Here is a 20,771-nt window from a genome sequence, read left to right as displayed (position 1 = left end):
CAGTTACACAGACAACAAGGACGACGAGGGAAAAGCGTAAAAGAGGAAGGAAAGATGAGATTGGGGATATACTTGCTTGAGGCAGAAATTCAAGAGAGCAGAACTTCCTCCATTCTTCTTTTCCATTTCTTTGTTTTTGATGTTAAATCTTCTGCATTAGTTAAAGAACAATATGTTTTCATCATGCAAGGGTATTTTTTTGTGCCTAAGCTTGGGCATAACTTGGATTGGGTTGTGGTTTCTGTAAATTAAATTTCCTTTGGTTTAATTTCATAGTCTAAGGGATTGTAAATCAGTTTACAAAAAGAATCAACATGGGTTCTTCCTTTGACCCTTGATTTATTGTTGACAAGAGGCACAATGGATGCTTGGGTTGCAATGAGAATACATGGTCGTAATGTTTATTCCAAAACTTTTTAACAATTTAGTAGAAGTTTTAGTGCTGATTGAATTTGTGTTTCATTGTTAAATCTTCTGACTGCTTATCTCTTGATAGAGAAAGTATTTGAAGGGGTTAGGGAATCAAAATTTATTTGAGCACAACCCATGAAAAGTGAACCCAAAGCTTAGTGTTTGATCTTTTGTACCTTAGAAACCAAAAATCGCACACATATTTGATTTTCCACCATTGTTCTTTGCTTTGATGTTTTCTTCTACTCTACATACATCCTAAGAAATCTAAGTTGGTATATTTGTATTTAGCATACTTTACATTTGGTACATTTCATTCCTTTGAGTACATATAAGACTAGCTTAGTTCCTTTTGAAGTCTAGATCAAATTTACACATCTAATTGTTACATAGCACATTTAGACCATTTTCTGAAATCAAAAGCAGCCTCATGCATTTTAAAACTGATGTGATTTTTTTACCACCATAGTCCTTGTGGAATCAACCTTGGGACTCTCCCTTGAATCAACTTGACACCTTCTACACTAGGGAGGCAGCTTTACTAAATAACCAAGTTTTTGGCTCCATTGCTGAGGGACTAATGGTGAAACTCAGAGCCTTCCCTTGCTGCTGGGAGGATGTTTTTGTTGCGTTGTGAACCTCTTCACACTCTGAGTGACATCTAACCCCTTTTTTTCTTTTTTTTCCTTTCCCTATGTTGTTATTGAATCACTTGCTTTCCATTTTCTATTTTTCTATTTTTCTTTTTTGCTATCCTTTTCTTCCTAGTTATTTTGCTCCCTTGTATGTTTGTTTGGAATAGAGATCATACATATAGCTTGGTTGAACAGAATCAGTGACATATTTTGATTGTGCATCCCTTTCACTTGATTCAACATCTGAAACTTCTAGCACAATGGCTGAGGATGAATAAGATGAAAGGAGAGTGGTAACCATAACAAAACCCTTAGAGATTACTTACAATTTGTTAGGACCAGCTCACCCTCTTGCATAATCCAACCCTTAGAGATTAAACCTACTATGATTCCTTTGATACGTCATTTTCATGGTATGGAATCAGAGAACACCTATATGCATATCAAAGAATTTGAAGATGTCTGTTCAACTTTCATGGATAGAACCTGCACTGAGGAAGTGTTCAGGCTGAAGTTGTTCCCATTCTCCTTAAAAGACAAAGACAAAACATGGTTGAACTCTTTGAGGCCTCGATTTATAGGAACTTGACAAGAAATGCAAACTAAGTTCCTGAAAATTTTTTTCCCATTCATAGAACAAATGCATTGAAAAGGAAAATCATGAACTTTGCTCAAAAGGACACTGAAACCTTCTATCATTGTTGGGAGAGATTTAAAGACTTACTTAATGCTTGCCCTCATGATGGTTATGAAAACTGGAGAATCATCAATTTTTTTATGAGGGTTTTGAACCCAAGATGAGGCAGTTTGTGGAAACAATGTGCAATGGGGAGTTTCTTACAAAGAACCTGAAAAAGCCTTCGACTACTTTGATTATCCAGTTGAAAATGGCCAATCTTGGGACACCTTAGATGCCTATGATAGGGTTGAGCCTTCAAAGACCATAATTAGGGGTGGGAAATATAGCTTGAGGGATGTGGATGATTTACTGCTAGATTGGCAATGATTTCTAAGAAATTAGAAACCATTGATATGAAAAGAGTGAATGAGATACAAGTTGTACAAAAAATTTCTGAGAAATGCACTGTGTGAGGATCAAGGGTATTCAACTAATGATTGCCCTACAATCCTAGCTTTCAAAAAAGTTCTCTTAGATCAATCCAACACTATTAATATGGTTTCTAAACCCTTTTTAGGTCCATACTCCAACACCTACAACCTAAATTGGAGGAACCACCCAAACTTCAACTAGAGAAATGACCAAGCCACTCACTCAACACCCAATGCACCTGGACCTTTCTAGTACACAGCTAATGCAAATCTAGCATCACCAGGGCCTTCTCAATACCTTACACAAGCACCTTTGACACAGAGGAGAAGTCTTGAAGACACTGTCCAACAGTTGGCAGCAAACTTCTAGCAATTCATGCAAGGACAAGCCACAATTAATAAACAAAGCTCGTAGGCCATAAATGACATAAGGGGGTCCCTTACAAAACTGACCAAACCCTTGAGTATCCAAGAGAAAGGGAAATTTCCTACACAACCCCAACCAAATCCATAAGGCCAAGTCCAACAAGTTTCTGATGCAGCTGAAGGTTCATGCATTAAATCAGTGAAAGCTGTCACCACATTGAGGAGTGGTAGAGTACTGGAAAATCCCACACCAAGGTTAGACAACACTGGTAAGAGTTTTAACCCACCTCAAATTGAAGCTAAAAAAAGTTATTGTCCAGCACCTACACCTTTTCCTACAATGTTAGCTTATTTGCACAAAAATAAGAATCATGTTGAGATCATAGAGGTTTTTAAGCAAGTAAGGATTAACATACCTCTATTAGATGCCATTCAACAAATTTCCACTTATGCAAAATTTTTAAAGGACTTATGCACTATTAAGAGGAAACTAAGTGTGAAAAAGAAGTCCTTCCTCACTGAGCAAGTCAGTGCAATCATACGAAACAACACTCCACCCAAATATATGGACCCAGGTTCTCCCACTATTGCTTGCATAATTGGAAACTCAAAAAATTGGTCATGCATTCCTAGATTTAGGGTCTAGTGTGAACCTGCTGCCTTATACTATTTATGAAAAGCTTGGCCTATGTGAGTTGGAACCTTCCTCGATTACCCTGCAGCTAGCTGATAGATCTATCAAAATACCTAGGGGTAGTGGAAGATGTTTAGTTCAGGTCGATAAGTTCTACTACCCAGTGGACTTTGTTGTTCTTGACATGCAACTCTCAGCCAATTCTATATTTCAAGTACCTGTAATTTTAGGAAGATCATTTCTTACTACTTCAAATACTTAGATAAATTGTAGAGGTGGTGTCCTAAAGTTAAGTTTTGGAAATATGACATTAGAGCTAAATATTTTTGACTTGTGCAGGTAGCCCCAAGGGGTAGAAGAAGTACAGGAAGTAAACTTGTTGGAAAGTATCATTTCAAAACCTTTGACACTATCTTACCAAACTGTTGATTCAGCACTTGATTTAGAAAAAGACTTTGAGCCAACAGACATTTCTAATGAACTTCCCTCTGCTTTATTTGTAGGGAACAAGGCAAAGTTACAGTGCTCAAATTTGAACAACTCCCTCCATTGACAGCAACACTGAAGCCTTAAGAGGAGTAGATACCAACCTTGGATCTCAAGTCCTTGCCATCAGAATTGAAGTATGCCTTTTCGGAACCTCACAACGCCTTCCCAGTGGTAATCTCTTCCTATTTAACTAGTGAACAAGAAGGAAAGTTGTTGGGAGTTCTAAGAGAACATAAAAAGGCCATTGGTTGGACATGAGCTGATATAAAAGGTATAAACCCTGTGCACCCATAAAATTTATTTGGAAGAGAATGCAAAACCTTCACGGGAGATGCAAAGGAGATTGAACCCCACAATAAAAGAGGTAGTAAAATTTGAGGTGCTAAAATTGCTAGGTGTGGGTATTATTTACCCTATCTCGGATTGTAGGTGGGTTAGTCCCACCCAAGTAGTACCAAAGAAAACTGGCCGAGCCATAATAAAAAATGAGAAAAATGAGTTAGTTCCCACAAGATTGACCACAGGCTGGAGAATGTGCATAGATTAGAGAAAACTCAATGCAGCCACAAGAAATGACTATTTTCCTTTGCCATTTCTTGACCAAGTCTTAGAAAAAGTTGCTGGCCATGCCTTTTATTATTTTGGATGGGTTTTTAGGCTACAATCAAATTGAGATAGCACCTGAGGATTAGGAAAAGACCACTTTCACTTGTCCTTTTGGAACTTTTGAATTTAGGAGACTGCCATTTAGGCTATATAATGCTCCAGCCACCTTTCAAAGATGGATGCTCAATATTTTCAATGATTTAATTGAGAATAGTTTAGAGGTGTTCATGGATGATTTCTTTGTATTTGGAAGTACTTTTGATAATTGTTTAACTAACTTGCAAGCTATTTTGACCAGGTGTAAAGAGAAGAACCTGCTGCTTAACTGGGAAAAGTGACATTTTATGATTCAGTAGGCTTTAAAATACTTATTGAGCAAGAAGGATGCCAAACCAAGGTTGATCAAATTGATACTACTCCTCCAAGAGTTCAATATAACCATCAAAGACAAAACGGGGATGGAGAATGTGGTTGCTGATCACCTTTCCAGACTTACATTTACAGAAATTGAAACCACCCATTCCCATATATGATTCTTTTCCTATTGATCATATACTTTTAATTGAGTCAGTCCCTTGGTTTGTTGACATTGTCAATTTTCTGGTGACAGGCAAAACACCTCCCCATTAGATTGCTCTAGATTTAAAGCGATTCAAAACAAAGGTTAAGTATTTCTTTTATGATGAACCATATTTTTTTTAGGATTGTTCTGATCAAATTATCTGTAAATGTGTCCCAAACATTGATATACCCTATGTTCTTGTTGCCTGCCATACTAAAGCTTGTGGTGGACACTTCTCTGCCAAGAAAACAGTGGCTAAAATGCTAAAATCAGGGTTATATTGGAAACACATGTTTAAAGATGCTTACAATTTCTGTACAGTGTGTGAACCGTGTCAGAAATTAGGTGGAATCACTAGGAGAAACATGATGCCACTACAACAAGTTTTAGTTTCGAGATTTTTTACTGTTGGGGACTTGACTTCATGGGACCGACCATTTCCTTCATTTTTTGGGTATTTGTAAATTCTAGTTGCAGTAGATTATGTTTCTAAGTGGGTAAAAGCTATTCCATGCAACATAAATAATCATCAAATGGTGCTTAAGTTCCTAAAAGAAAACATTGTAGCTAGGTTTGGCATGCCAAAAGCTCATGCCAAACCTATAATCAGTGATAATGGAACCCATTACTGTAATAAACCATTGGGTGCCCTCTTGAAAAATTATGGGATCTGTAAGGGGATTTCCACCCACTCATAAGCCCACTAGGTGCTCAGCCGAGAGTAATGAGCTTCGCCCCAATACCTGGCCCGAGGGCTCAAACTTGCCCACGAAGCAACTTGCTTGCAAGGGAAAGTAAAAGCAATGATGGTTGATGGGACTGATAGGCCTGACGCCACTCGGCTGCATCTGGCACATAGGGACTCGTACAGGGCAAAACAGGAAAGACGAAAAACCTTTGATCTTCTAACAAGGGAACATCGATGGACCACTAAAGAAACCAACAGATTAAAGCAAATCAGGACATTAATGGCACCACTACCCGAGCGACACACTACATTAATGGCGCCGTCGTAGAGGCATGCCGCATTTAAAGTATAAATAGCCTTTTCCAGGTACGAAAAAGTCTCTTGGTCTCTAGACTTTCTCATTATTTACAAACCTCCAAAATACTCTACTGACTTTGGCATCAGAGACTCCTCAGCCCCAAGGCCACCCTCTCCTAGCTTCTTTCTTTTTTGTTTTCATAGGACCAACTTTGAAGACTTGAGTACCCAAAGGCGTACTAAACACGATGTCAACAATGGTTCCATCTATGAGATCCTTGTAGATCTTGTGTGTACTTCGTATGCTTGCAACAACCCATTCTAGACAATTAGGGAGGAACATAAAGAAGTTACCATGGAGGCAAGACTAAAAGCTATGGAGGACTAGGTAACAATATTAACTGACGAAGTGCAAAGACTTTGCAAGGAGAATGAGGAGCTTAGGAAACCTCAAAAAGGACAAAACAATGAGGCGAAGCCTAGCAATAGCGAGGACATAGAGTACTAGAATGTGAAAGTTGGAGCGAACGTGGAGGAAGAGAGGAAGAACATGCAAGACGAGCTCCACAATCTCAAAGGAAAATATGAAGAGATTGCAAAGAAAGTGGGCACATCATCGTCGGTGGAGCAACTAATCACAAGCACTGGTCTACCCTACACGAAAGAAGTGTTGGTTGTGCACTTGCCACCAAAGTTCAAGGTCCCCACCATGGAGATGTACAATGGAGGGAGGGACCCCTTTGAGCACCCGGAAACCTTCGACGTGTTGCATGGCTTCCCAGGAAAGGTGGCATGCAGGGCGTTCCCGCAGACCCTAAAGGGGCCAGCACGAGTATGGTTTGGGTCTTTGGTGCCCGGTTCCATAGATAGTTTTGGTGAGCTTGCTCAACTATTTTTGACCCAATTCATGCCACGTCGAAGAAGGCGACGCCTAGCAGCATACCTCCTTACCATTAAGCATGGAGAGGAGGAAAGTCTGAAAGCGTACCTGTCTCAATTCAATAAGGAGCGCATGCCCACAGATGACCAGGACAAAAAGATAACCCTAGCGGCGCTTCTGGGAGCGGTCTGGCCAAGATCCCAATTCGTGGCTAAGCTGGAGAGAAGGACTTTTGTAATGCTACAAAATTTTATGGACCAGACCGACAATTTCATTAATGCCGAAGACATTTTCGGGCCTTAACGGAGCCATGGAAGAAGTCAAACTGGAGGTAGAGGTAAGAACCGCCACCAACAAAAGGAGGGTCAAGCGATGTTTCAAAAAATGAGTGTCTGAGAGCATTTAAAGTTGGAGACCTCGTACTCAAAGAAACAGAAACAACAATGCGAGACGAGGGAAAGCTAGGCCCCAATGGGAAGACCTCTACATGTTCACCGCCACCGAGCACTTAAGAAAAATATATTGCTAAAGCTAGCTTAATTATTGCAAATTTATGTTTTTATGCATACACTACAAATCCTAATGGAAGAGGTGTTGTGTTTCAATGTCAAGTTTTAGGAATGTAACAGAATCTCCATCAACGTAATCTACACCAACAAAGTCTTCATTGACTCTTTACCTCCTCGCGGGACACCAAAGGAACGAGTCACGTGAGAGGCTACTCTATCCCTCCTACAGAGGAGTGCCTATCGGCTCTCGGCCACCCGAAGACAAAAAATTACCTTCCTTGTGAGTGTTAACAAGTGAGAGTGGGTCCAATTACAAACTGCCCGAACAAAGTACCTCCCGCAGGGCCAAAAGTGAGGGTTGAGCCAAACGCTGCCTTGTCCCTCCCACAATGGATAGCAGGTCCAGCCCTGAGGCTACCCAAAAAACTTACCCGGACCTCTGGCATGACTAAGTGTGGGATTAGCACCAACCTAACCCAAACTTACCCTTTCTTGCAATTTCAACTAGTGGGAGCAGGTCCAATCCCAAACTGTCGGAACAACCTACCTCCTCTTCTTCTGGGTGAGAGAGACTAGCCACTCGGCAAACCAAAAAACTTACCCCGACCCCCATCACGGTGAAGGAGTTCAGTAGAAGATTGTGATACCCCATATGATAAGGATAAAGGTATGTGGTGTATGAGATCCCATAATGCTTCTGAATGAGAAGTTCTTACTCTTTATAAGGTTCCAATAGGGCTCCAATTGTATCATTGACTAGTCCCTTTGGAGTATAGGTCATGTGATTTAGACCTTCTATTGGGGCGTTACACCCATGGACTAAGGAAATGGGTCGAGTAAAAGGCCACCTTGTCTCCCCACGGTGGAGAGCGAGACCAGCCCCACGACTACCCGAATAACTTACCCCAACCTCCGCTACGACGAAGAGAGGGTTTAGCGCCAGCCTGACCCAAAACTTACCCTTTTCTGAAGTGTCAATAGATGGGAGCAGGTCCAGTAGAAGATTGCCCAAACAACCTACCTTCTACGGGGAACAAAGAGATGAGTTGAGGTAGAGGCTACCTTGTCCCTCTCTCGATGGAGAGCGAGTCCAGCCCCGAGGTTGCCCGTAAACTTACCCCAACCCTCATTGCGGCAAAGGAGTGGACCTGCCACATCACTGTTCTAATTATCTCCTCAGGGGCAAAGGGGAGATTTGGCTTGAGGCATTCAGGCCCCTCCCCGACGTAGTGCGAGTAGTCCTTAGCTACTCGAAGACAAAGACTTACCTTCCTTGTAAGTGTCAACAGGTAGGAGTGGGTCTAGTAGCAAATTGCCTGAATGACTTACCACCTCAAGGACCAAGGAGATGGGTCGACCCAGAGCCTGCCTTATCACCTCGTGGGGGAAAGCGGGACCCAGCCCACGGCTACCCAAATAACTTACCCCGACCGCCGCTTTGATGAAGAGTGGGTTCAGCACTAGCCTGACCCGAAACTTACTCTTTCCTGTAATGTCAATGTGCGGGAGTGAGTCTAGTAGCAGATTGCCAGAACAACCTACCTCCCATGGAGAAAAAAAGGACGGGTTGAGCCAAAGGCCACCTTGTCCCACCTATGACAGAGAGCAGATCCGCCCCGAGGCTACCTAAAAACTTACCTTGACCCCCATCGCGGCAAAAGAGCGGAGCAGCCACATTGCTGTCCAAATTACCTCATCTGGGGGCTAAAGAGGTGGGTTGGGTTGAGGCATCTCGACCTCTCCCGAATGGAGTGCGGGCCTTGTCCTTCAACAGATAGAATGTTGCACCAAGGAATGCAGACATCAACGACATGGTAAAAAGCAGGAAGCACATCGCGGCATAGGCTAAAGGGACCAGGTTTGTAAAGTCTAAACTCCTATGACACTAAGAATAAATTTGTGATAGCTTGATTATTTTTTCAGGAATTAAATACGCAATGTCAACGAGGGGAGCGGGTCCAGTCCCAAAAGGGGAGGGACAAAGGGGGCGGGCCAGAGGTCACCTTGTCCCTCCCACGATGGAGAGCTGGTCTAGCCTCCCAGTCACCTGAATACTCACCCCGGCCCCCATTGTAGCAAAGAGTAGCCTGGATTATTTAATTCAACTCCATGACCACGGTGCTACTCAAAGGGACATAGAGACGGGTTAGCAAAATGTTTCCTGCCCCCCCCCCCGAGGAGGCAACTAGAGTCTCCCTGATACAGCTTAACTCTTAGGGGGATTCCCATTCCCTCTAATCTGACGGCAGTGGACGAGGGCCAACATACGCTGATGACACTTCTTTTTTTTCAATTACATATCAAAATAAATCACAACAATGCAAAATAAAAGAACTAAAGACTAGGAGTGGGTAAAGCGCATCCAAGAGACTGATGGCAAAAAATAAGGAAATTGGCTCAAAGAAAAAAACGGAGAGACAATGGCCTCATCAACGATATCGCTAAAGGCATCAAGAAGATAACTAACTAATGAAGGCAAACGAGGATAATATAAGCGGGCTGTAAAAAATGAGGTCAAAACCCGAGGCCAGCCATAAAAAATAAGAGAAAAAAGAAAGGGGAGATCTCAAAAGCGAATGACCACAGAAGATAAATAGGAAGCAAAAAGGATAATGTTATTGACAACATGAAGCTGTAAGCTTACAAGGATAAGTTACAACGTGAAGCGACAAGTTAAAACATGAAGCCGCAAGCTTACAATGAAATAATTACAATGTGAAGCGGCAAGTTACCACATAACGCCGCATAGCTGCATAGACAAAAAGGCCACTCGGATATGGTTAGAAAGCAAAAGTGCGACACATAAGCACCGAGAAACCAACAATTTCCTGCCCCGGGGAAGAAAAGGCCACATAGCCGCAGTTGCAAAAATTGATTAATCAAGAAAGAAAAGAAAGAATTCCCATCGAACCTATCTGATAAAAATTAGCGAGGTAACTGAAAGTAGATTTCCCCCTCACTCATAAGCCCACTAGGCGCTTGCCTGAGAGTATTGGGCTTCGTCCCAATACCCAACCCTAGGGCCCAAACTTGCCCACGAAGTGACTCGCCAGCAAGGGAAAGTAAGCAATGATGGTTGATGGGATAGATAGGCCTAATGCCACTCAGCCGCATCTCACTCGAGGGGACTCGTACAAGGCAGAACGGGAAAGACAGAGAACTTTTGATATTCTGACAAGGGAACATCAATGGACTACTGAAGATACCAGCAAAGTAAAGCAAATCAGGAAGCCACACCACATTAATGGCAAAACTACCCGAGCAACATGCCACATTAATTGCGTCATCGCAGAGGAACACCACATTTAAAGGACTTGAACAAAAGGAACAATAAAAAAGACATGGGATCCATGGGGTCATGCACAATCTGTCCCCTAGACTCCCGGTATAAATAGTCATTTCCATGTACGAAAAAGTCTCTTGGTCTCTAGACTCTTTCATTATTTACAAACTTCCAAAATACTCTACTAACTTTGGCATCAAAGACTCCCTAGCCCCAAGGTTGCCCTCTAGCTTCTTTCTTCTTCATTTTCGCATGCCCAGTTTTGAAGACCAGAGTTTGTAGAACATGGCCCAAAGGCGTACAAAACATGACGTTTAATAGGATCCATCATAAGGTGTCCACCCGTTACCGTCCCCAAATGCAATGCCCTCAGCCCCCCCGCTTAGGATTTGACGATGACTGAATGCGTAGAGACTTGTAACACAAGACTACATACCCCTCGTACATAACATTTAAGATGCAATGCACCTAGCATCTAGCAATATGCAATAAAAATCACAACGGAAAAAATTCTTTTCTATCTTACTTAAGCACGGTGGCAAAATAAATGAGACACTTGGTACCAATAAGTGCGAGTTTTGTTTCCAAAAGACTTCCAAAATAAGATAGTGTATTTTAAACTAATCCCAAAACACGGGATCCATCAAAAGTAAAGTCTAATCCTCAAAAGAAATTTCCAGCTTAAAGGAAATGGGGTCCCAATTTTGTCTTCTTTCTTCCTTTGTTTTTCTCTCAAAAGGATTCGGGCTTCACTCTTTTCTCTAAATTCCGATCTTTATCCCGATTGTGGCGCTGTTTAAATTCCTCAATATGTTGGAGTATCTCAGTGATCACTTGGTCAATCATCTCAAGGCACTCCAAGATGTAGGGTTCAAGTGATCTCATGACCATCTTAGGCACGATTCTCTCTGAAGGAGGTGCTTTCCTCTTCCGCTTCATCATTAGAGTTTTTTATGCCTATTACAACTTCTACCATTCCAGGTGGGGAATGATAGTGGAAACTACAACAGTGAGATTTTGAGAAATCTCATCAAGTAAACAAACAACATATCACATATATCATAAACATGTAAAAGCAAACACAAACAAATGCATGGACATGTATGTATGACATAAAACTTTGGCTTATGCATCATGGACCTTTCTCGTAAAAATGATTTTTTTATCTTTTAAACTCTTAACACATGTTCATATCATTTAAGCTCGGGTTCTTGCTCACATCATAACATATCATGCCAATTCATATCATGTCATAACATATCATATCGAGAACAAGTCTCATCATTCCTTATCATTTCTTTTATATCATAGCATTTCATAGCAAAACGTATCATGTCATATCATATCATAGCATATCATGGAGCTCAAATGTCTTTTTTATGTCATATCATTTACATATATGGATACCTCATGGCTCCCCTAAACACTATGTGTTCACCGCTAGATACTGCATCAACCAACGATCCATTTGATATAGGTAACTATGTCATAAACATAAACATATTCTTTACGGCAGTTCGCATATTTCGCCCCCACCGTAATATGCACCCACTAGCTTTAGGTGCAACCCCACTCCAGTGTCCTTCCATAGGCCATTCGAGATCCGCCGACTGTAATTCATCGACCTAGGGGTTTCCACTCGACTTTAGACAGTCGAGAGTAGGAGGAGTTCCACTAGGGCATTTCCTCGTCCTAGCATTTGGGATCATTATAAAACATCTTTGACTCTTTCTTTTTAAGACATGGACCCAAATGCATGTGACATATGACATGGACTCATGATGAAACATTAATCTTGTTCATGCAACATGTAAAAGCCAAGTAATATAGTTCATCATGCATCTCATAACATAGGTTGAAAACATTAGAACATGTAAACAAGAATAATTTCATGCAAATATATTCGATTCATCCATCAAAATATCAAAACAGATTTTGATAACTCAAAAAGAGGTCTTGGCTGATCCATCTAGGCCATTCAAAATATGTATTTCCATCATTCCAACTCATAACATCATGCTTTCATTAGATCTTACATCCAAACAAACATGCAAAACCAACATATATGGCAAAACCAAAACTAACATGTATCATATATGAAAACTTTGCTCAATCATACATCCCAAGATATATCATCTCATCACTTTTAACCATAGCCAAAAATAGCATCGATACTAGATTTAAGCAACAACTTCATGCATAAATACACAAGGGCCGAATATATCATCATGGAATATCATGCTTCAAACCACTATTTCAAACAATTATTCATAGCATCACATAGGCAGAATAATATACACGAAGCAAATAACATCGTTCAAGCAAATAAAAAGACAAGAGTTCACGTGATATATACAAATAATATCAAACATAGGTTGGAAGTTTACTTACAAAAAGTCCAACGATAATATTAGAGAAAATCTGAAAAAATAACGTAGTATATTAGAAATTGAAACACAAAAACCCTAGATTCCAAAAATGTGAGTGAGTGTGGGTGTAGTGATATTTTCAAAAAAACATTTTCATGCTAAAAACCCTAGGGCCGAAACCTTCGAAGATTAAAATCCTAGTTTTTCTTTTAAGCTAAAACCGAATCATACATCCCTCTAAACTCCTGTTCATGTATTCAAAATATTAAGAACACTTCGGGTTCCATCTTCCTTAAAGAGAAAACCCTAGCTTCTAGTGTGAGAATGGGTGGTTGTGTTGAAAAACCCTAAAACCGAAATGAAGAAATAATTTTCCTCCAATTTGGCCGTGCATGCTCACATGAAAAGGTGAAAAGATCCTTACCTCCAAGTGTTGAGCTCCTACTCGAAGTATTGTGAGTGGTTTCTTGGTGATACACGAAAATGTGGTAAGTGTGATGGTGTTTGGCTAGTGAGAAAATGTGGGAAAATAGAAACTAGAGAGAGAATGAGTGTGGTGGCTGAAATGCAATAGGAGAACAAGAACATTTTTTGCGAAAAGGACTCCCCCATTTTTGGCTACCTCATTATATAGTGTCCTTCCAAGTTTTTCACCAACCAATGCATGTAAGACAAGTAGCAAAGCCTCCCTCATTTTTCTCCCAAGATGAGACTTGCATAGGGAAGACCAAAGGGTGACTTGGGGTTGGGGTTGTCATATGGCCTTTTCTCCCCAAAACCAAAACTCTTTGTTGCCTCCATTTCCATTTTGCCCTACCATTCTTGTCTAGTTTCAATGTATTGAAAGGTTAAATGGTAATTTCCTTCTAAACCCTAATCTTCCTAAGATTTCCCTCCAATGCATGGGTGACATGTGGCGTGAAAAGTGTGTGTGTATTCTTGGGAGCCGAAATTGACAAGTTTGAGGGACTTTTGTGCCATTCCCTAGGAAGCGTTTTGGGTCTCTCCCTTTCCCCCTTTTGTCGTTTGCTACAAGCTCTTCTTACTCCTCAAAAAGTCTCTAGATGCTCACTTTTTGTTTTTCCTAGTATGACGCATCTTGGAACTCACAAAGTTACCTTTTGTCCTAGCTTGACATGTGTCCATGAGAACTTGTATCTTACAAAAAGTGGCGCCTACACTCCAAAAACCGAAACCCTATGTTCCTCTTTTTGCTTCTTCCATTGTTCACCCAAGGATCCAATGCATGGTTGACAAGTGTCAACTTAGCCTTTTTTTCCAAAGGACCAAAACCTCCTTCTTGAAGCCAAGTGGCACCTCCTCCTTGTCCCATGGCCTAACTTGGGCTTACCAAAGCAAATACTCTTCATGGGCTTATTTCCTTGGGTCAAGTCCCTATATTTCCTCTTGGGGGCTAATAAGCCTTATACTAAAAGATCCATATCCCACCTAAAAGTTGCAATTAGTCTAATGGGCTCTTCCATACTTAACCAAAAATCCAAAGACACATCATCATCCATACAAAAATGTAAATACGATTCCTTACAAAAATTCAAGATGTTACACCAAACAAATGGCCAAGCTGAGTTAGCAAACAGAGAAATTAAACAGATCCTAAAAAAAACAGTCAATCCAAACAGAAAAGATTGGTCATTAAGGTTGTCTCATGCTTTGTTGGCCTATAGAACTACTTATAAAACCATCATTGGCATGTCTCCCTATAGGCTGGTTTATGGTAAGGCATGCCATCTGCCTATTGAGCTTGAACACAAAGCATATTAGGCAATAAAAAAGTTTAATTTTGACATGGATAAGGCTGGGTCTTTGAGGAAGCTTCAGCTTTCTGAATTAGATGAGTTAAGGAGAGATGCCTATGAGAACTCTAAGTTGACCAAGGAACATATGAAAGTTTTTCATGATAGGAGTATTCTCAGAAAGTCTTTTGAGCCAAATCAACAAGTCCTACTCTATAATTCTAGACTTCATTTGTTCCTTGGTAAATTTAGATCTCGATAGAGTGGCTCTTATGTGGTAAATTTTGAGGGATTGTAAACCCTCAAAATGGAAATACTTTTAGAGTCAATGGCCAAAGACTCAAACCTATTCTGGGAAATTTTTCACCCGAAGACACCATAATCCCTTTGCATGATCCTGTCTACACTGCGACAACCTAACTCCTTACTTTGCTTGATCCTTTCTTTTCTGCTGCTTTTTTTCTCTTTCTTTCTTGTTGTTTCATTTTGCAGGTTCTATTCCACCTTGCTTTCTTTCTTTTCTTATTGTCATAACCCTTCAAAGTCAGGTAATACGCCCCCTTCCCATGGCTTTTCTTTGGTTTTTGTTACTTTGATTTTTAAAAATGCTTAATTGAATTGTGCAATGACTGCCTTCAAAAGTCTAAGCTTGAGAAAAGGGTTGTTTAGATGTAACACCCCACTTAATTAACCATTAGATCAACCCTTAAGCATTCTACAATAGACTTTTAATTTTGGGTTATTACTTACATTAAGGTTGATAGTGAGGTTAGCCTTAATCTTGGCACTTAGTACCGTTAACCTAATGATTAGAAAAGTAAGTCCATTAGTGAATTTAGTGAGGCTTTTAGGACTTTAGAGCATTCATGGGCCTAGCCCAAAAGCCCTTAGGTCATGAACCCACACACTTGGCCCTTTTAAGCCCACAAGGCCTAATCTCATGTTTGGGTTTATTTCACTATTCAACATGAAAACTTAATACACCAAACCATTGTTTTCCTTAAGCCCAAATCATACCCTAAATACCTAAATGAAGTTTTAAAAATTAGCTAAGACCATTAACCATCATACTTGAGGTTAGTGAACTTTAAGCCATACTTTGAACCTTAATTGTGCTTAATCTTTTCTTAAACCTTTTAATTCAAATTTTCTTGAATTAATACTCCCTTAAACCATGATTAGATCTTGTTAATATCCTAGCTAGACCACCCCACATGTCATTAATAAAAATGATATATCAAGCCCAAACCTTGCATCAATCGGTTTTGTGTATTATCCTTTGTAATGCCCGGATTGTTTTGCCATTGAGCTCAACATTTTTGTGGTTTGTCCTCAAGGGTAATATTTTGCTTAAACACCTCATGAGACCCTTGCAGATCCAGTTCGAGCCTTGGACGAAAATGGTTACACAAACCAAACCAAGAAGCCAAATCGATTGCACCTTAGTCTAGTTTGAGTGGGAACCAATTGGGTTGAGAGATTTAACCAACCATTTTCCTTGGTTGAGCCACCACCCCATGCCACCTCCTTCACCACCTAATCCCCAATGGGCCCATGATCATCATGAGAAATTTAACTCAGTTTTTCCCATCCAAAACAAAAACTCAAAATTTGCCAAGTAGAAGCCACTTGAACCCGCCTGTTAGCAAGGGTGGATTGCTTGACTTTTTGACAACAAAACCATGCCCCACAACCTGGCCACTACTATAGAATCATTGCAGCCACATTAGGGAAGAAATCATGGTGGTTTCAGGCCACTATTCCCCTGGCCAAAATGACACAAACTGATGAAGACAATCTGAAAATTTTAGCAAACACCCTCCATTGCATCACCTTATGTCGGGCTGCACCTTCATGATCACTTGGCAGCCAACTATCCACCTTATACCACCATAAAAAGTCTTCAAGAAGTGACCTTTCACCTGCACTTGTCAGCCATGATGATGAGTCAAGAGGATAAGTCAAGACAATGAGCAAATTGTCCAAAGAAAATCACTTTGAACCTGTTAGCCCCATGAATGGTTTTGTTGGCTTTCCTTCTATTTCTTCTACACCAAGACATGACAAGCCCCATAGTAGTAATGCTGCAACTATAGAAGTGAAATCATGGTGGTTTAGGGCACTGTTTTGGCTTGCATAAGATGACACAAGTGATGGAGTGCAAATCTGGAAAATCCAAATTCTTACACCACCTTCCATCAATCACTCTGGACCAAGGCCAACGTCCCCTACCTTTGGCTGCCTATAAAAGGTGCCTCAACCCCTCATTTCTTCCACATCTAAGCACCAAGCTTCCTCTTGACTCTTGAGAGCACTTCTCCCTCTTAGAGATCAAAAGAGTGAGACCGAGTGAGTTCTTGAGTGTTCTTGTGCAAGGCTATCTTGAATACTTGGCCTGAATACTTGGAAGGCCAAGAAATTTGTAATTTTTCTTGATTTTGATCTTAGTTAGTATGTCAAGCTTTGTTTCCAAGTGTTGGTACGAAATTTGGCTGAGTTTTGAGATGGTTATCATGCTTAGTTTAAAACTATGTCAATTAAGAGATGGTTTGAATGATTGAATAATTTTAATTGGAAATTTAGCTATGGCATGTCCTAAGCATGATTTGATATGATTTATCATTGTCTTCACATGATCATGGAAGGTTTAATTGTGGTTAGAAGCATGCCATGGAAGGTTTTGAATCTATCTTGTTTTGATCATCAAGTATGAATCGGTTTTGAATAAATTGGAGATTAAGGATATCTTAGCCATGATTAAGTGTTGGGATAAACTTTATTATCCAATAATTAGCCTTATTTATGTCATTAAAGATGTTATTGATCATTTGTGATTAATGGAAATCCCATATGTATGCATTCATATGAATTAAGAGTTAAAAACACACTTATGCATCAACTAGAGTGCATGCCATGGGTTGGGACTGTTTGGGCAAGTTTCACTTTGATTTTTGAAAATCTAAGGGCATAGATAGTTTTAGAATACCAAAAATATGAAGTCCACAAATTTTGATTATATTTGGAATTCGTTTGTAATTAGTGAAAATTTAGGGCCTTAACGTCAATTTTTAAGAGTTTAGGGGTACTTTTGTAAATACTCATTTTTTAAGCCTTTGATTTTGAGCCTCAACCATAGAAGTATTAAACCTAACTTAGTGCACACTTGATTTCAGCTGCTACGATATTTTTTCCAATTACTTTGGAAGTTTATAAGTTGGCCTTTAACTTACACCTTAACAGATTATTTATGATTCATTGATAAATACCGTATTCATGTTTCAATTATCACATTGAGCATAAAATATCATGTTATATGATACATTGAGTGTATATTTACATGACATATGATATTTCTACCATTTTAGCGTATTGCATCTATAAATGTCATTTCACATAAAAAGTTTTACTATATATGCACATATCATAGAACACATTTTTTTAACTTAGCATGAAAATAATTTTTGTCACGACCCCAAAAGCTAAGATGAAAAATTATCTTAGTGGAAATCCTCTGTCCACTTTAGAGTGTTTAAGAATCGAGTGGTAACCCCTAGGTTGGTAAAAAATAATCAACGAGTTTCGAGTGGATTCTATTTAAAGGACACCGGAGCGAAGTCAATATGTTATGACACCTTATACTGGTGGGTATACACGTTATGATATTATGATATTATATTGTATTATCAATGCATTGAGAACAAGTCTATAGACAACATAGTTTCAACGTGAGTTTTACTATAGTCATTGGCAAGTACTCATAGTATACGTGGGAAACTATGACGATACCACACGTTATGATTAATTTATGAATTGCTAAAAATGATGAAATGCTATGATAAAAAAATTATCTTTTGACGATTAAAGTAAAAATGTTCTCTGAACGAAAGTATGTGTCTCTGTTTTTCTGAAAATGTTGAGGAATATGGATGGAAGACACACGCACATTTTTCTGCATTTTATGAATTTCATATTTATCATTCTTCATGCATAATTTATCTTTATGCAAGTTGGTTATTGACTTACTGAGATTTCATGTAAATCTTACCCCTTGTGGACCCACTATTATTGGGAATGATAGAAGTTGTGTCAGGATATGAGGAGGACGGATTAAATGGAGCACTAGATCCGACTGATTGAAGAGAAGCCTGACCTCGAGACGAGACTAGATTTGATTATCATGTTTATAGCTTTAGTCCTTCATGCCTTAGATCGCATGAAAAGAATGATTTGACTTTGTACCTGAGTCTATACTATGTTGGTATTTTGAACTTGATGATAACTAATAAAATTGGGATGTTTTAGTTATTCTGGCATAAGATCTATTTTCACCCTTCTATCCATTGTGATTATTGCATACTACTAGTTACATACTAGGATGCATTGCATATTCACTATCATGAACGGGGGTATGTAACATTGTGTTACATGTCTCGACCCTCTAAATCTTTGTTCCATCCCAAGCAGAGGTTGGGGGCGTCACATTAGATCATGGGTTATATTAAGTTCCAATAGCTTAGGTGTAGTTTAACATAGAAGTTCATCAAATAATCTGTCATGTGGGCAAAGGAAATGTTTGATTAAGTTGCCGGTTGCTAAACTCAACCATACACAATCTAGGACACATTAGTTGCCTTCTTATTTTACTAAGTCTAGCCCAATATTGCAGCTGATAGGTGCTCTAATGAACCATATCTGAATGGTTTAATAAAAAATATTTAAAATAAAATAAAAACAAAAATAAAATGATAAAAGAAGAAAAAGAGAGCAAGGCCTCCGCCAATGCATCTCTTGATTGAAAATGAGCAAAACACTTGAGAAAAGGGACAAACCAGAGGTCAAGAAAAGTTTAGGATATTTTGGAAAAGGCTGCCTATCACCAGGGTTTAAAAGAAATAAATAAATAAATAAATAAATAAAAGACCATTTAAAGTGTGATACCATGAAAGCCACCATTGTAATGGTTTTGAATTAGAGCAAGATTAGTTTTGATTCTTCTTGATTAAGCTATTGATATTATGAGTACTTAACAAAATTTGATAGCCAACTTTGGTAGTCTTGCCACCCACTTATTACACTTAGTGATCTGCAACCTTTTTACACATTTCCTTTGTTTAAGTGGTTGAGCATTTCATGAGCTTATGTGAAGAGTTGTAATCTAATCTATCTCAACTTTAATATCCATGCTTTTGACAATCTCTAGTTTTGGTATAGATGTTTTATCTCGGTAACTTTGGAAGGAAGTTAACCTTTTGTTTTTCTTCCAATCGCTCAATTTACTAGAGACTAGCAAAAGGCTAGCTGGGGGGGTGTGATGAGACGATAATAATGTATAATTAGGCATTGTGATTAAGTAAATCTAGAACAAAATCTTTGATAAATGGTTGATTATACATTAGAATAGAGATAATTGTTGAAACTTAAGTCTAATAGCATTTTGGGTCTTTTATCTATTTTAAGTGCATTAGACCCCTGTGGTAATACTATAAGTGATAATTTTGCCCATGTGACTTCCTACTTCTTCCACCATGTGATAAAACAGCAAGTTTCTAGAATACCCAAATCTGTTTCTAGCCCTACACCATCACTAATTTACACCTACTCTGCCGCAGTGAGGCCACGACTAGAATGGAAAGGGTTGTAATTGAAAGTGACTTGGAACGCAGTGGAAAAGAGATTGAGGAATATTTTGTGGCCCAAAATTCAGGAAATCAACTATACACACAGCAAGCTCGACGAGGGAAAAGCATAAAAGAGGAAGGAAAGATGAGATTGAGGATATACTTGGCTAGGGCAGAAATTCCAAGAGAGCAGAACCTCATCCATTCTTATTTTCCATATCTTTGTTTGTGATGTTAAAAGCTTCTCCATTAGTTAAAGAACATTTTGTTTTCATCATGCAAGAGTAATTTTCCGTGCCTAAGCTCGGGCATAACTTGGATTGGGTTGTGGTTTCTGTAGTTGAATTTCCTTTGGTTTAATTTCATAGTCTAAGGGATTGTAAATCAGTTTACAAAAAGAATCAACATGGGTTCTTCCTCCGACCCTTGATTTATTGTTGACAAGAGGCACAATGGATGCTTGGGTTGCAACAAAAATACATGGTTGCAATGTTTATTCCAAAATTGTTTAACAATTCAATAGAAGTTTTAGTGTTGATTAAATTTGCATTTCATTGTTGAATCTTCCGAGTGCTTATCTCTCAACGGAGAAAGTATTTGAAGGGGTTAGGGAATCATAA

The 20,771-nt window shown here is 39.3% G+C and overlaps 1 long non-coding RNA gene across 1 annotated transcript; it reads left to right on the top strand.

The window, feature by feature from the left end:
* Positions 1–4,843: 4,843 nt before the first annotated feature.
* Positions 4,844–18,741, top strand: LOC121256899. The gene is made up of 3 exons (XR_005939127.1): positions 4,844–4,854; positions 7,788–7,794; positions 18,624–18,741. It is a non-coding gene; the product is annotated as an uncharacterized LOC121256899 (long non-coding RNA).
* Positions 18,742–20,771: the final 2,030 nt, after the last annotated feature.

Source organism: Juglans microcarpa x Juglans regia, chromosome 3S (assembly GCF_004785595.1).
Source record: "Juglans microcarpa x Juglans regia isolate MS1-56 chromosome 3S, Jm3101_v1.0, whole genome shotgun sequence".
NCBI lineage: Eukaryota > Viridiplantae > Streptophyta > Magnoliopsida > Fagales > Juglandaceae > Juglans > Juglans microcarpa x Juglans regia.
Note: the sequence above shows the minus strand (reverse complement) of the source record. Positions and strands in the feature narration are given on the sequence as shown.